This window comes from Macrotis lagotis, chromosome 1 (genome assembly GCF_037893015.1).
Source record: "Macrotis lagotis isolate mMagLag1 chromosome 1, bilby.v1.9.chrom.fasta, whole genome shotgun sequence".
NCBI classification, from domain to species: Eukaryota; Metazoa; Chordata; class Mammalia; order Peramelemorphia; family Peramelidae; genus Macrotis; species Macrotis lagotis.
This window is the reverse complement of record NC_133658.1, coordinates 629056261-629073033: the sequence shown is the minus strand read 5'-3', so window position 1 is coordinate 629073033 and position 16773 is coordinate 629056261. Positions and strand designations below refer to the sequence as shown.

The 16773-nt window shown below is 32.4% G+C and overlaps 1 protein-coding gene across 4 annotated transcripts in view; it reads left to right on the top strand.

Moving 5' to 3' along the window:
- Positions 1 to 16773, top strand: part of LRP1B (LDL receptor related protein 1B) — a 2479914-nt gene that overhangs the window by 2143008 nt on the left and 320133 nt on the right. The gene's annotated exons all lie outside the window — the stretch shown is intronic.

Genomic DNA, 16773 nt, shown 5'->3' with positions numbered 1-16773 from the left:
AGACTATACCTATAAAAGGGAATTAGAAAGACATAGGGGGTAGAAAGTGTGATCAAAACATGTGTAGAGCAGGCCTAGAAGGGAGTGCAAGACAAACTGGAAATGTGGCAAAAATTGACTTATCAGATCTGAGAATCCCAGGGATGAAGTCTGAGTTATCAGTCAGAAAAAAAACAAAAGTTAATGTTCTGAGGAGAAAGGATAAAGAAGATCAAATGAGATTTTCAAACAAAAGTTTCCTTGACAGAACTTAGGTACCAAGTCAATCAGTCCAAACATATTCATTAAGTACTATGTGCTAAGCATTGTCCTAAATCCTAAGGAAAAAAATAAGGCAAACAGAGAAACAAGCAAAACAAAATACCAACCCACACTACTATCTTTCCCTTTAAGAGAATATCCCTTTCCAATTAGGATATCACTAGTAAATAGCTGTTTTGCCTAGGGTTCCACCAATTCATACTCTCTAATTCCTGTTGAGCTATCACAGCTGCTTGACAATAACAATGATGTATAGAGATGAGAATTTAGCATACACCTGAATCTGAATAAGATTCCTAAAATATATTGAACAAGTAATCATCCAACCTTCCTTAGAAATCTAATGGAAGAACGCATTAATTCCTAAAACATTCCATTCCACTTTTAGGTACTAATAATGCTTTTCTTCTTTTTTTTCTCATATTTATTATTTATTTTAACATTTTAAAAATTCAGTTCCTTTCTCCAGCCCCTCCCTGTATTGGGAAGGTAAGCAATATATGTTATAGATGTGGAATCACACAAAACATATTTTTATATTAGCTATGTCACAAAAAAATAAAGAAAAATAAAGAAAATGAGAATGTTATGCATCAATTTCCGCTGAATTCATTTTCTTTTTAGAGATGGATAGCAAGTTCTTTATATCAAATCTAAATCTTTTTCTTTACAGTTTTGTATCACTGTTCCTAGTTCTATTCTAGGAGACTAAAGTAAAGGAATTTGTTACTCTTCCATAAGATTTCCCTTCAAATACGTGGTGATATCTATTATTTCCCAATATTGGAAGCTAAAACTAAACTTCAGATACAGTCTGATCAGGGCAAAGTACAATGGCAGTATCCCTCTTTATGTTGTGGATACTGTACTTCAATTTAGCCTATGATAACCATGATTCTTTATTTGTTTGGTTGTCTTTTTTCCCACACTACTATATTTCACTGTTGACTCACATTTGATCTAGCAGTCCCAATAAAATCCCATCTCTTTCAGATGAACTATCATCATCACATTTTCCCCATTCTGAACTTGGGGAATTGATTATTTGAACCCAAATGCAAGATATTTATCTTTTAAAAATTTCTTTTTATTAGATTTGGCACAATGTTCTTTTCTATCAAATCTTTTGGATCATAGCTCTCTAAATCTATCCTCCCTAGCTTTGTCATCTACAAATCTGATAAACATTCTAAAAAAGTTAAATAGTGGTAGAATGGGGCAGATCTCAGAGGATTATACAATTTAATTTTTAATTCCATATTACATTACAACAAAGATATCCTTGAAATGCCTTTAGAGTGGTATTGTGTTTTAATTTAATTACATTCTGCACTCCTTTTTATAAATTATATTGTTGCAAACAACAAAAGTATCATGTTGAAATTTATTTAAACTTTTATCTCTTTAACTTGGTGAATAAATGTCCTTCATTATTGAATATTCAATTTTAAATATGTGAATACATATCCTAATAAAGTGGAATTTTCAAGTCTATATACCTTATTTTGACATCCGACAATTTTTGTCTTTCTGAGCTTTCCTTTCTTCTCTTTTCTATTAAATGTTTATATTCCTGAAGGTTCTTTCCACAGTCTTCTTTTTTCTCCTTACCTGATCTCACTTATTCCACTAAGTTTGACTTACATCTCCATGTAAACTATTTCTTAATCAAAAACCCCAAATCCAGTTCCTCATGGACTTTATTGTCAGCCTTCCAATGTTGTTGAACCTCTCCATCAGCATGCCAAATTTAACATATATAAAATCAAATTCAGTATTTTCCTCTTTGATGCATTCCTCTCTGATAATTCTTCCTCCTCACTCTGGTAACTTTGTTTTTTTGCATTACCATAATCCTAATCATTCTGACTCACCTTGAATTTACCTTAGACGCATGGTTCTTCATTTTCCTCAGTCTAAAGCAGTTATCTATAATACAACTATTTTTTTTTACAGATGATGAAACAGAGACTCAAATATGTTGACTTACTCGAGGCAGTGTAGCAAATGGGGAGGGAAATTAAGTCCAAAACTAAGTCTTCAGACTCTGAGACTACACTTCCTCTAATAAATTGCTTGGCAATATCACATATACACCACACACACACACACACACATACACACACACATACTCACACAACAAGGATACTACATATTATATTATTTTTTAACTTTAAATTATGTTATTGGGTAGAGGAGGCATGTTTTATAATTTTCCTATTACAGTTCATTATGCATATACTGCAAAAGTAATTTATTAATACAGATTCAGTATGTTTAGTAGACCTGTTGACATTATAAAACTAAAGGACCTTTTTAAAAATAGAAAACATAAGTTGAAGCAAATAATATAGTAACTACACTAGTATGAATCTGTTAACAAATATTATTGTTCATCCCAACTTTCCTGTAATTATCTAGTATTATGCTAATAAGATTTCTTCTTTCTAATGCACTGAGTCTATTTCTTCTTTTTCTTCATATTTCTATGTTGGAAAGTGACCATTTTATAGGATATCTTATTTGTATTGTCTATAATTTTATGCCTGTATTTTACAGTGCATATAATTGAGTTATTAAAATTAGTATACTGATACCCTAGAAAGAGAATTGTGTTTCTGGTAATAATGATAATTTCTATTTATACAGTAGTTCAAAGCTATAAAGGCTACAATGTGCTTTTTTTTCTATACAATGTAACTATTACTTTTGAATGTTTTTTGACATTTAAATGACTTTTGAATGATGTCAACTCTTAATCAGCCAGATCATTTATTCTGAGTCATAAAATTGTCCCTCTTTCTATAATATGTTCCTTTCAAATATAAGAATAGCAGGCAAATCGTATTAGCTGTATTCATTTAAAAGTGGGCAATGCTTTTGACCTCTTCACTGTAATTTACTACTAAGTGTACAAGTCACTATCCAGTTTTCTTGAACCATTATAAGTAGTATTCCTTCCCATATAATACATTTCAAGAAACAGCTATAATTTGTAAATGAAGGAAGCACATTTGGCTGATAATAATAGACTTGTAAAGATTCCTATTTATGAAGCAATAACGATATCCTAGGCTAACAAACACCTCAGCATTCAGCTTTGTACTTTATTTCTCCCAGGTTATAGTTGTTATTACCTCATAAACAGAAAGCAGCCTCAAGTTATCATCAACATAAACCTATCTATTAAAATTGTCAATTAAAACACCAAAGTAGTAATTTACTAGGACTATTATGAAAGATTCCTCTAGTTTTCTTTTTTCTTTGGTAATATTTGGATTCCTAAGTGAATGTTCTATATTGCCACCTTAGTAGCTGATAAAAATTGAACCATTTTTATGAAACAATTAAATTCAGCCTCTAAATGGGAAAATAAAATGATAGTTTTTCAATTGTTCTGCCATCCAAGTTCCCCAGATGTGACAAAAAATGTTGCAGTTGCTTCTGTTTCATGGAGATATGGTTAAATCAGAAAATGCTGGAATTATATAAAACACCTCAGAACCTAATTCAAAAAAGAGACAGTAGAATGTGAACTCCTAGAGGGTAAGCACAGTTTGTATGTGTCCTTCTGTCCCCTGAAATTGTACCATACCTTAATAATACCTTTGTTGAACTGAATGGAAGAATATCATTCAAACTGATGTCACTTTTTGGAAAGAAAACAATTTACTCTTTCTATTTCTGATTTGCATTATGTGTTTTTTCATATATGCAAATGACGGTTTCAGGGGTGTTTCCTATAGAGAATGTTGGTCTCTGCAAAAATTTTTAATGAAAGATAGTATAATGTTTTTTGTTTTCCTCAGGAGAGATCTTTGTTTTGAAGCCTAATGTAAATGTCTGAAACATTTTTATCTCTTCCAACTATGAAATACTGTCCTATATTTCAATAATTTTATGATTCTGACTCAATTGTGATAAAGGAATTTAAAAATTTAATTTATTCATCTTTCCTCTTTGCCTTACTAATCAATTTCACTATTGATCTTCCTTTCATGATTCAAGTCACAGGGCCAAGAGGAAGATTCCACATACATCTGGATCCTTCCTGCCAAGTCAAAACTCAAACTATCCCAAATTGATCAGTAAATCTTCTTACTTTAAATCACTCATAACTCAGTTACATCATAGTGACCAAATTTTTGTAGTTTTCCTTTATCAACATCAAGGATATACTTCCATCGTTCTCAGTGACTTTAGCCACCTACTTACCAACTTCCTCTTCACCTCAACCTTTGGTATCATTTTTGAAACTTCATGATTGATGTGTATGATTCTTATAGCATTCTAGCTTCCCAATTCATTAGACCAAATTCCAGTGACCTCCATCACTATACAAATCTTAAAAATAATTTTTTAGACCTTATATCTTCCTTTTAGGTTTTTTTTGCAAGGCAATGGGGTTAAGTGACTTGCCAAAGGTCATATAGCTAGGCAATTATTAAGTGTCTGAGGTCGTATTTGAACTCAGGTCCTCCTGACTCCAGGGCCAATGCTCTGCCCACTGCACCATCTAGCTGGCCCTAGACCTTATATCTTAACAATTAACTGAAACTTCTATTTATAAGGTCTTGAAATCTGAAGTTTTCATTTTGTCTTCTTTTAAACCTTGTCTCTGCCTCATTCTTTATTGTAGCTCTACCTTATTCTACCCCCTACCATCATTATGAGCTTTTTGACCCTTGTACTCATAATTGTTTTCAAGTTTTGTTTTGATTCCTTTGCATGTTGTAAATCTAGAGTCAGACATTCCAATGATCCTCTGTCCTTCAACATTTTATCTTCTTTGTTCTAATTTTCTACTATCTTAATTTTCAGCTAGTTTCCTCTGTTTCTGTCCTGAGCCACAAAGCACTACTAGAAGAATTCCCAAAATTGGAATGGGTTTGCTAAAAATTCATTTATCTAAGGTAATCTGGTATCTTGTCACTTTAAGGCACTCTATTTAATAATTACTGATAAGATTCCTAACACCTTTCCTAGAATGACAAGTTTAAACCCTTTCCTTTGTCTTAAGTCCCAATTCTACTTCTCCTCCATCTTTTAAGAAATGATTTGGCCTCGTTTACTAATATGGAAAACTTCTGTTTATATTCCTCCTCCTTCTCCTTTTCTCTTAGTGTATAAGGATGAAGCAGATTGGCATCTAATGTTGAGAATGTTTAAATTGCAGTCAAGAAAATCCAAGTTTGAACTCTACCCCAGACACCAGTGAACTCTGTGGCCTTTATTTCCACCTTATTTTTCTCATCTGAAAAATCTGTAAAAATGAAGGATTTGTACTCAATCTACTAAGAGTCGGATAACTCTCTACTTGTACTTTTTATCCTAGTCTGCTCACTTCTCTTCAATTAACTTGTTCCATCTACCATCCCCTCAAAATAACTCCATATTTCTATATACTTTGATGCCTAACTCCTTGGAAGTACAGTTCATACTTTTTGCCTCTCCTTTGCTTCTTCTTAATTTATCATTACCCTGAACTCCTTAATGAGCCCTCTAACACTGCTTCTTTACTGAAGCTATTCCAAATCACCAGTGAATTTTTTATGACTACAGTTAATGGCTTTCCTGCTTTTGTCAATGTTGTTCACCCACCCATCTTCTTCATATTTTCTCCCTTCACTATTTCCATAACTTGTTTCTATCTCCCACGTTCCCTTACTGTTATAATCTGACCTTTTTACTAGTCATTCTCCTAAATGTGAGAGTGTCCCCAACCTCTCTTTTGACTCTCCCTCAGAAATCGAATCTATTGAGATTACTTCAATGATAACATCTATAAATATATGACTCTGATAGGCAATATGACAATTATCAATGGTGGGAGACTTGAAGTCAGGAAGCCTTGAGTTCAAGTCTTCTCTCCAACATAGATAACAACCATGGCTAAGTCACTTTATATCTCTGTGACCTATGTAGCTATAGACAGAAAACTATAGACAATCCGTCAATTTATATTTCTATAGAGGATTTCTATAGTAGCAGCTTTTGACACCAATAAAATCAAAGCTCCCGATCAAAATTTAACTTAATTCCCTTAGAAGAGGCATTAAAAAATGCTATTTATATCCTCAGGACCTTGGCCTGTACCTTGAACATAGTAGACATTTAATAAATGCAGATTGAATTGGAGTGGGTGACACCTAAATCTATAAATCCATTACTCATTTCCTCCCTCACCAAACCCCCCCTCTACCTCAGCTCTAGTCGGATTTCTCTCACCGCATGCTAATATTTACTCTTGGATAGTTTGCTGGGATCTTCTCTCTTAAAACTTGCCCCTCCGCCACTCAATCTACTTCTTATGGTTCTCATTCCTGTTCTTGTTGCTTAAAAATAGTTGCTTAAAGAATTGAATGATACTACTTTACTTGTAATTGTGTAATAATAATAATAACTGATATTTATATAGTGCTTATTATGTGCCAGACTCTATACTAAATACTTTCTATATTGTCTCATTTATTCTTTACAACAACCGGAGTCAAGGCTCTATAATCTCCAATTTACAGAGGAGAAAACTGAGACAAACAGAAGTTAAGTGATTTTTCCCAAGATGACACATCTGAGTGAGCATCTGAGGCTCGATTTGAATTCAGTTCTTTCTGACTCCACTTTGAATACTTTATCCTTTAAAATACCTAGCAGCTCATCATCTCAAAGGAAACTGACTTACCACCCCCACCATAGGATCAAAGCTATTTCAAAGTTTTCAATCTCTCTGCTCTCTGTCCTATTTTAGATGCCCTTGATCACTCTCTAATAATGAATTTGTCTTTCTTCCTTGACTTCAAAGACTCTACAGCTTTCTCATTTTGTTCAGACCTTTCTAACCCCTGCATATGATTGTTCTCTCCTCTGGAGTTTTTAAATGTTCTCGGAAGGATCTCTTCTTAGCCATCACTTCACTTCACTATTTCATTTAATCCCATAGTCTCCATTATCACCACTATATAGCCCATGGCCAAATTTTCAAATTCCAGTTTCTAGTTCAGACATCTTTTTTCCAAGCTTCAGGCTTGCATCTCTAACTCCCTCATCTGAAAGATATGGTTGGCACTTCAAATTCAACTTGCTCAAAATTAAACATCTCATTTTTATTCTGAAATACCCTCATTCTCTTAACTTCACTGTCTTTGTGTATGAGATCATTCGTAGTTTCCCATGTTTTTCTCTTTGAAGTTGCCTTTGATTCTGCTATCTTATGATATCCAATCAGGTACCAAGACTTATCGATTCCACTCCTCAATTATTTCTCTCATTTATTACCTTCTCTTAATTCCAAAGAGATTTACAAATATTATCTCAATTGATACTCAAAATGACACTAGAAGATTGGGACTATTTCAATTTTACAGAAAAGGAAACTGAGATATACAGAGGGTAAGTGACTTGCTCCGAGTCATATAGTTAATAAGTATGGGAGTTCAATTTCATCTCGGGTTTTCCTTATTCTTTGTCTAGCTCAGTACCCACTGAATCACTTGCCAAAGGTCAGTCTTGTACCTCCAACACATTCTATACATTCCTGCCAGAATAATCTTTGTTAGTCACAGATAGCTATGATAACTTACCAAGTAGAGTTCAGAGTCTTTTCTCTGGTTTTCAATAACTTCCAGAATAAGGTAACACACTATCTTTCTGATTTCTTATCTTTCATCTTGTTCTATTACATATAGTCTATACTTTAGTAAACTTGGAATATGTCCTTCAAAACACTACCACTCTTTTCCTTTCATTGTTCATGGTATTACATATAGATACAGTCCTCTACCTCTTCTTTAGCTGTTGAATTCACAACCATTCTTTAAAGTTCAACCAGAATATTACTTGGACTGGGGAATTATCTTCCCCTTTCATTATCAAATAACACTTTATTTTGCATCTCTCTTATACATACATTTTGCAATCTTTTATCATATTAATCTGTTTTTGTGCCTTCTATCAACTGAAATATAAACTCCATAAGGTTGAGAACTACATTCTATTTAAATTTTAAATTTCATCTGGCACCTCCTATAAATCATATATAAAAATTTGAAAAAATAAGTTATATCATATGATTTTACTATGTACCATATACTTAACCATCTATACACACATTTATTGTGTATTTTCTTAAGGGTTGCCCAAAATGATCTCCACAAATAACAACAGTGAAATTCTGATGATTTTGAATTATTTAGGAATAGGAAGTTCTGATGACTTGAATATTTTATTCAATTAAAAAATGTGATTTGTTTCTGACCTGGAATTTTAAAATAATCACAATAGAGTACAATAATGTACTATTTACAATGGTAAAATAATATGACTTGAATTATTCATTGACATTTTATTTTGATGATTTATTTTTAGCAGCCCTTAGGGCCTTATTATTATAATTATACAAATCAAATAAAAATGAAAACAAAGATACCAGTTAAAAGTAAGTACAACCCAAATCTTGTCCTATGGACAGGAATTGCCAACAGAATCAGAAAGTATGAATTGGTTGCTTATATATCAGTGAAAAATCAGTGAAATTATGATCTATTCAAGTTATGACAATATTTCATTAAGAGAACTGATAAAATAGAATCACTTTAATGACTGAGCTTAGGCGTTACAGGTCACTCAGGCAAGAAAGACCATACAATATAAGGAACTCCATCTTTCCTCCCCTTTATTTAACAATCAAAACTTTTATTGAAGCTATAAACTAGATTAAAAGAATTTTCAAGAATTTTTAACATCAAACTTTTTAAAGCATTACTTCCATGGTGTATTCACTTAATTAATATTTTCATTTATACTTTATGAATATACAATTAAATCTACAACAAATAATTTGTACAAATATTATTTTGAATTTAAAATATAGGAATCTTTGTACTTTTGAATATTAATTGGATGACATGTAAACATACTTTGAACATACAGAGAAAGGACATATAAATCCAAGGTTCTTTATTATTGTCATGGAAAATAATCAATAATAGAAGAAGGAAAATGATGATGATTTTGGAAAGCCATTGGTCTCAAACTGATATGCTAACTTGCAAAGTATATCATATGTCTAACTTCTCTATCACTTATGTATAACTTCAAAAGTATTACAAGGGGCAGTTGGATAACACAGTGGCTAAAGGACCAGTCCTGGAGTCAGGAGGACCTGAGTTCAAATCCCACTTCAGATAGTTGACACTTATTTGCTGTATGACATTGAGCAAGTCACTTTATCCTTTTTGACCTGGCCAAAAAAAGAAATTCCAAATACAAAAGCATGAATTGACAAAAATAATAAAAGATAGATTGTATTATAAATTATTCACCACCTTCTAAATGATTCACTACATAATTCTTTTAAATTGAAGAATTTTCAGTATGTTAAAATACTACTCACATCAGAAAGTTGATTTACATGTAGGTTTTTTAATGTAACACATCTCTTATTTGTAACAATGTACACCTGTGTTGGCAGGAGTTGAAAAAGAATCTAGTAGATTGCTTTTTAATTTTTTTGCCTATTGGTTTTATAACTACTTTTATAGTGTGTTGCTATTGAGAGGAGAGTCATTTGGCAAATATCTTGGGACATTTTTGGCTATTTCTACACATTATTTATTGCTCTACCCACAAATTTAGACAAACACCTGGTTTGAATGATTCTTTTTCCTTCCACTGTTCTAACCAAATAGATATTATTTAGTTTATAAATTAGAACTAAATGATATTGTGGAGGACTAATTCAATTCCTGTCATCTCCCTAAATTGTATCGAAGAGAAATCTCAAGCTCAAAGAAATCAAATGTTCCTACCGGTCAAATAGCTAATAAGAGGGAAGAACCAGGATTTGAAACTAAATCTCTCTATCCATGTTCCTTTACTCTTCTACTCTGCTAAATTTGTGTAGACTACAACTCATAAAATTCTAAGTGCTGTTAAATTTCATATAGGTTACATATTTCTCCAACAATCAAAAAATACTTTAGATAGTATCATGACTTCAATTCTGTTTTGATGACTCCCAACCTTCTTTGGCAAAGTTCTATTTTTCAAAAATCTATGTATATTATGTGCCCTTCCTTGACCAATGAATTCAATGATCTGTTATATAAATTGAAAAGAAAAGAATTATCCATTCATGAAAATATTCTCTGAGATCTCTGGGGGGAAAAGGATGGATCTAAGGCTCTAATACATTAACTTGTAAGGTTAACAAGAAACAATAAGCACAAACTTTGTTTTTTGCATCTTCTAGACCTATCCAGATAGTTACCTTCCTTATTCTCATTCTCAGTGAAAAAAAAATTACATAAGAAAGCGAAAAGACAATAACAAATCTCTTTTTAACAAGAAAAGGAAATAAATAATTATAGATGAATGGTATATATCTAAATCTATTTTTCCTAAAACAGAAAAAATTAAAATGCAACCCCCCCTTCTTTTCCTTCATCTATTTTCATTCATTTTGGCAAAATACACTCTATTGAACTATAAAAGGCATTCTAGCATTCACAGAACTGAACAGCCTGTTGTTATGGTTACAAGCTGAGATGCTTTTACATGTCTTGTTTACACTTATTCTTAACTTATGAAGGATGTATTGTGACTGAGCTTCTTTATGCACAGTTTTAGGTGAACTTTACATATGAGCAAACCCTTTTATTTTGTTAATTGCAGAGTTTTGATTTACATTTGTTGTAAAATAATCATCTTTGTTTTTTACCAGTTAATTTAAGTATTAATATAAAAAAAGATAATTAAAAAAGAACTAGGCTACAATTTAGAAGTTACTTTTAAACATTAGCTGTATATGCACACATGTATATATATATATGCTTATATGTATATTAAATACTTACTTTTTAAAAGCAAATGTAGATTTATTAAGAAAAATAGTGAATATACATAAAATATTTAAAGAAAAAATCACAAATTATCAGAATCACAGAACTCTAACTTCAGGGATCATCTCATCTAATCTCTTACTAGAAGCATTAATCTCCTCTACAATCGCTCTTGCAAATGTCCTTCTAGCTTTTGCTTAAATACTTCCAGGGTCAGGAAACTTATTTTCTCTCTAGGCAATTCATTCCATTTTTGGAAAGGCCTAATTTAGGAAGTGCTTTATTTTAATAAAAATCTTGTTTCCTATGCATTGTATTTGCTGGTCTTAGTTCTTCTCTCTGAAACCAAGCAGACTAAATCTAATTCCTCTTCTATATGATAGCATTTAAATATTTGAAGGCAGAGCTCTCTGTCTCTCCTGAGTTTCATCCTCTCTAAGCTAAAAATGTCCAGATCCTTCATCTTATCTTCTTGCGGAATAATTTCAAATTCCCTCACTCTTCTAATAATCTTTACGTAGATTTAGTCATCTCTTTAATAACCTTTGCTAAATATGCTTCCAAACTAAAACAGAGAATATGCTGGCAACAAAAACTCTCTTATTCTAAACTATATTTCTATTAATTCTCTTATTTAGCTTGATTGACATATCACACTAATAACACTTATTAAGTTTGAAATCCAACAAAAACTTAGTCCTTTTATTCACAAAGATTCTTTAACAATGTTTAATGTGTCCTAAAATTATACAACTGATCTTTTGAACTTATGTCCTACAAGTTTTTTCTTTATTAATTTGGGTCCAATGTTCTAGTGTTTTCAGGATATTTTGGCTACTGGCTCTGTCATATAAACTGTAAAAAAATTAAATAAAGAGTATGGCATTTTTGCCTTCATACAAGTCATTAATAATTGATAGATAAATAGGGATATATAAGAAAATGGACAAAGGAGGAATCCTGCACAAACACCATCATGTCTTCAAATAAAAAAAAATCTATGCTAGTTCATATCTTTTAATAACACTCTGAACTTCATCATTCAGTACTTTTGTAATTTGCCTCAAGATACTATCATCCAATCTACATCTCTTAATTACAGAATAGGAGATAATATAGAATTGCTTGAATATGTGATATTGCCTATATAATGCTCTAGAAGTTCTGATGAAAGTAGAGAGTGATATGGTTAAATATAGTTTTGAGAAGTTTCTTAGAGCAGGGAGATTAGATTTGATTTGAGGCTTGATAACAGGTAAGGATTTTAATATGGAGATTAAACATTTGTCTGTCTGTCACAATTTATTAATTGCACACTATTTGGTAAGGTATATTGCTAAGTACAGGTAATACAAAGAAATGCCAAAAAAATAATAGTCTTTGCATTCAGGTAATTCAGTATCTAAAGAAGGAGGCAACAAACTCAGTAGGGAAGACTGGAAAAGTTTTTTTCAGAAGGTGGGACTTTTGTTGAGTCTTGAAGGAAACAAAGGAAACTAGTAGATGAAAGTGAGAAAAGTAATTCTATTCTTGGGGGTCAACCCATGAAAAAGTTCAGAGGCAATAGATAGGGTATACCATAAAAGAAGCATCAAGGAGGTGAGTGAAAAAGTTTGCAGTGTTTAATGGAAGGGAGTAAGGTAGAAAGAGACCAGAGAGGTAGGAGAGACCAAGTTATAAAGGGTCTTAGAAGCCAAACAGAGGATTTCATAATTTAACATGTAGATAATAGGGAGCCATTGGACTTGATGGAATAGGGGATAAGGGAAAGGTCAGTCCTGCACCTTAGTAAGGTCAATTTGACAACTGAGTCAAAAAAAAGTAAAGTTTAAGAAAGCAATTAAGCAGGTTAATGCAATGGTTCAGGTGCGAGGGGCAGCAAGGAGGTGGCAGTGTCAGAAGGAGTATGTGTTGGAGATGTTATGAAGGTAGAAGCTAGGCAATTAATTGGATATGAGGAGGACGAGAGAGAGTGAGGAATCAACACTGAGGACTTGGTGTGAACCTGGGTGACTGGTAGGGTGGAGGTATAAGGGATAGTAAAAGGGCAGCTGGGAAGGTGGGAAATATGGGAAGGGAATATAATGAGTTCACTTTCAAAAAAGGTAGAATTTAAGATATCTAGAGAAACCCAGTTTATGAAGCTTTTTAGTCTCTTGGTGCTTTGAGATTGGACATCTATGGAGAGGTTAGAGCTCAGCAATAATAAGCTGAGTCATCTACATAGAGATGATCACTAAAACCATGAGAGCTGGTGAGATCAAGTGAAGTAGTATAGATGGAGAAGAGGATCCATGACAGAGCATTCCTGAAAGAATAAATAGTATAAGTAAGATTGTAAAAGTGGGAATAAGTAATAAGCATATGTTTCAGAACCATTAACAGATTATCCTGACTTAAGTGAAGAAAATGGCCTTCCAAATGATAATGTCTTATAATACACATGACTAAAATTCTCTGAAACTCAATTTTCTCATTCATGAAATGAAAAGATTACTTGATGGTTGCTGATGTTACTTCCATCTTTGAGCAATAAAAATATGACAAGGATGATAACTGGTCAGATTTTAGAGTTTGTAAATGTCAATCAAACATGTTTAAATTCAATATTAGTTTCCCTGCCTATGATCCAGAACTGCTTAACTTTTTGTGTGGTTATTACAGACATCTTTGGCAGGCTGTTAAAGTTTATGAATTCCTTCTCAGAATAGTGTTTTAAATTAATAAGGAAAACATAGAATTATACATACAAATTATGAATAAATCAAAAAATAAAATAAAACAATTTAAAAAGTTTATTGACCCCAGATTAAGAATTCCTAATCTTTCTCTTCTCTATTCTATCCCAAATAATTTTGTTATTATTCAACTATTTTCAACATGTCAATCTCTTTGTGACTCTAGGATTTTCTTGGCTAAGATATTGGAGTTTGTCATTTTTACTCTAGTTCATTTTGTAGTTGAGGAAACTGAGGCAAATAGGACTAAGTGACTTGCCCAAGGCCAACAACTAGTAAGTCAGAGACTTGATTTCTATCTATTTCTTCCTGGCTCTAGTCCTAGTTCTCTATCCACTGTCACTTAACTGCCTTGCCCTAAATAATATTACTAGATCAATTTTGTTTAAATAAACAAACAAACAAATTAGAAGAATTTTCATGGTTTAGAAGGAATGGCACTATATTGTGAGTTGTGATCTATGTTCCATAAACAACTGCATGATCTTAGGCAACTCCTTTCACCCATCTACATCTTATCTCTATCAGGGGATTAGCAGCTCTGAATATTCTTTGATCTTTGTCAACCTGAGAAAAATGAAAAACTTATAATTTTCTGGCCCATAAAAGAGCTCATCTAGGTTAGGTTCTAACTCCTATTTAGGTTATAATATTTCCTCTCCATTCTGTCTATACAAATCTATGTATTTCAGTGTACTTAGAAATAAAACTCCCTTATCTGAATACCTACAACACATTGTTTTAGCATTTACGTGCTCTGTATTTTCCTTTATTCTTTTTAATATGCATGTTTAATTTATAAAGCTTGCCAAGGGTAGAGATCATGCATACATATACCTTTATGTATACGTGTATATCCTAAAATGATGAAGACAAAATATAGAGAAAATACCTATGATTTATTAGCAAAGTATACTCCTGAAAACTTCCTCTATCAGTGAAATTGGAAATTTATCTGTAATTTATAGTTTTGAGATTTCACAGAAGCATTCAAAGATAGGGCTTAAACTGAAATCTTCCTGGCTCCCAGGCTGGTCCTGCAGTTCTTATATCTTACTACATTGCTGATTCATATGATAGATAAATGGAAGATATTGTGATACTTGAACCAGAAAATAACTTGATGAAAGGTTCTTTGAAGTAGATTCAGTTAGTGAATTAGTAGAAGGGGAGATCAGTTTTAGGTTGTTGGAGATTCATGGATATGAGTTTTCAAGGAAAAAAACTGATAGAATTTGATAATATAATGAATGATTAAGTGTAGTGAAAAGTGCACTGACTTTTGAGTCACGAGACCTGGATACCATTTAGCTATGTGACCTTGAGTCTTTAAATCACTTAACTTCTTTATTTTCTGTATGTGTAATAGGAAAATAATACTTGTACTTCCTTTTACATAAAGAGAATATAAGAAAATGACTTCATAACCCTTGAAGCCTTAATTCTATATAAATATGGTTGATTATAATGTAGGGAATGAAAGAGATGAATTAAAAATGAAACCAAAATTTCTAGCCTAAGTTAATGGAGAAATATCAGTGATAGAAATGGAAATTGTTTCATAGAGCTAAGATAGGTATCATTTTATTAAGTGAATGTCCTTCAGTTGGGGAATGGCTTAACAAACTGTGGTATATGTATGTCATGGAACACTATTGTTCTATTAGAAACCAAGAGGGATGGGAATTCAGGGAAGCCTGGAGGGATTTGCATGAACTGATGGTGAGTGAGATGAGCAGAACCAGAAAAACACTGTATACACTAACAGCAACATGAGGGTGGTGATCAACCTTGATGGACTTACAAATTCCATCAATGCAACAACTAGGGACAATATTAGGATATCTGTGATAGAGAATACCATCTGTATCCAGAGAAAGAATTGTAGACTTTGAACAAATACCAAAGACTATTACCTTCAATTTGGGGGGGGGAAACCCGTTATCTTATTGTGTAATTTTTGCTATCTCATACTTTTTTGCTATCTCATACTTCCTTAAGGGTATGATTTCTCTCTCATCACATTCAACTGAGATCAATGAATACCATGGAAACAATGTAAAGACTAACAGAATGCCTTCTGTTGGGGGGGGAGACAAGAATGGGGGGAAAATTGCAAAATTCAAAATAAATAAAATCTTTCTAAAAAATGGATATATTTTAGATACGACTTTTAAATGGATGTGAGGGAAAAAAGTGGAAAAATACTAGTGAGAGTTAAGATCCAGAGATGTTGACTTGCAAGAATATTTAAAGGAAGTAGCAATATATTTAGCATAGTTAGTAATTAAAAATTAGCATTACAAGTAGTTTAAGTCAGAAGAGTTGATGAACTTTGTGAAGATGTGACACTAGAGAGAAAAATAGAATGCCAAAGATAGAACCTTGGCTGACACCCAATTTGGTCAGTAGGAGCAAAAATAAAAACCCAAGAAAGAAATAAAAAGAATTGGTTAAAGAAATGAGAGGAATTAGGGTAGTTTAGCATCATGGAAGCTATGGTGGAAAGAATTTTAAGTAGGAGGCAATGGTCAACTGGGTAAAATGTCACAGAAGAAAAAGTTCTGTGATTAATCAGAATTTAAAAAAATATATATATATACATATACATATGTGTGTATATATATATATATCTATATATATATATATATATATAGCATAAAAATCACAGCTGATCTTTAAGAAGGATAGTGGGAGAGAAGAAGTTTCAGGGAACTAAGGAAAGAAATAAAGGAGAGTAAGGAAAGTTAACAGGCAGCTAGGTGGTAAAGTGGTTAGACACCAGGATTGGAGTAAGGAAGACCTTTCTTACTGAGTTCAAATCTGTCCAAAGACTCTTACTATTCTATGTCCTGGGTAAATCACCTTAATCCTATTTGGCTCAGTTTCCTTATCTCTATAAAGAGTGGGAGAAGGAGTGGGGAAAATACTCCGAA